Consider the following 1,455-nt stretch of genomic DNA (forward strand, 5'->3'; position numbering starts at 1 on the left):
TGAAATATTCTATGGTAGTGATAAAAAATTCTAGAGCACCCGTATCGTTTCCATAACATCAATAATCAAGGCAGAAAAGGGAATGTATTAGAAAAATCATTATCGGCAGAATTACAGAATTAAAGTTAAAATCTGTAAATACTTATTGCAGCAAATATAAGATAATATCTTTATAATTTAATTATACCTACCTCGTTACATGAAACTTCTATAAATATGTATAACAATCTTTATATAGGTACTTTTATGTTTTATGTTTAGATTTACAATTTCTCGCCTTTTTTCACGTTTTCGTCTCATATAAATGGATATTTTAACTATCATATGATTGTTTTAAAGGGCCGGTATAAAAAGAAAGTTTTCCATGGGTTTGGTAAAGTTTGTGAGCTATCTGTGAATTTAGGAAGTCAGTAGAAAATGAAAATTTGGAGAATAGGCTTGTGACTCAGTTAATTTTCAAAAATCTTCAAATTTTTGTAGGAGCGCCGTCAAGTATTTTGATGTATCAATAATTGGAAAAAACAAAAGGTACATATATGAAATAAACCTACGAATCTCACGCATATGTGCTATCTTTCTAGAAATAGTTACGTGAACATGGAAAACATGTGACCAACTTGAATTAATTATTCAATTTTGTACTATTTTGTTCTACGAAATTTACGCCGTCAAATTTAGTTTATTTCTTATCTTTCAAGTTCGTTTGTCTTATAGAAAGGAATTAATCGCGACGACCCAGATTAATGTGCCTCTTTTTGCAGTTAGTTAGAACAGTTTAAAAATGTTGTCCAAAAACGCGATCGATATGACAATTTCAGTTTTACATGAAGCACATTCAAAATAAACATTGTATAATCGATATTGCAGCTGTGAACTTAACTATATAAAGTAACTTTCATGAAAAGAAGAAGGCATTATTCTTACGTTAAAAGACATTTATATTTGAAGCAAATAAATTCCTATTCTACGCGGAAAAAAGTACACTGTTAAATGTGTTGTTTCGCACTAATTTCGCATAGTAAAGCTGAGTGTTAAAGCATACTATCCACGCCGTCAAGTAAACATCGATCACGCATGCAGTTTTTGTTAGGTCTTAAGGGTGTTATTGTTTGTACCAAATATGAAAAACAAGCTGTCAAAAAAATTTTTTTAAAGTTACAAATCTAAAAGTTATGTAGAATTGTCCTTATAGTTTCTCCTACGTTTCCATTAATTTTTTAAATATTATTCATTCCTATCATTATATTTTGTTGATACTTTCTCATAACGAAAGCACATTTACAATTTATCTTTTATCGCGTTAATATGGAATTAATAAAAACACTTAGGAAAACAACTGTCAAAATTTGTAAAGATAGGATTGTTCGGGCAATTGAACCTGTGTGGCAAGAAATGTATGAACAACGAGGCTCAAAGAAAGGCGTAGCCGGATGTCGGGAGAACTTGCTCATCGAT

At 30.4% G+C, this 1,455-nt stretch overlaps 1 protein-coding gene across 4 annotated transcripts in view; it reads left to right on the plus strand.

The window, feature by feature from the left end:
* Positions 1-1,455, plus strand: part of LOC117177859 (RNA-binding protein Musashi homolog Rbp6) — a 673,300-nt gene that overhangs the window by 292,993 nt on the left and 378,852 nt on the right. The gene's annotated exons all lie outside the window — the stretch shown is intronic.

Source organism: Belonocnema kinseyi, chromosome 8 (assembly GCF_010883055.1).
Source record: "Belonocnema kinseyi isolate 2016_QV_RU_SX_M_011 chromosome 8, B_treatae_v1, whole genome shotgun sequence".
NCBI classification, from domain to species: domain Eukaryota; kingdom Metazoa; phylum Arthropoda; class Insecta; order Hymenoptera; family Cynipidae; genus Belonocnema; species Belonocnema kinseyi.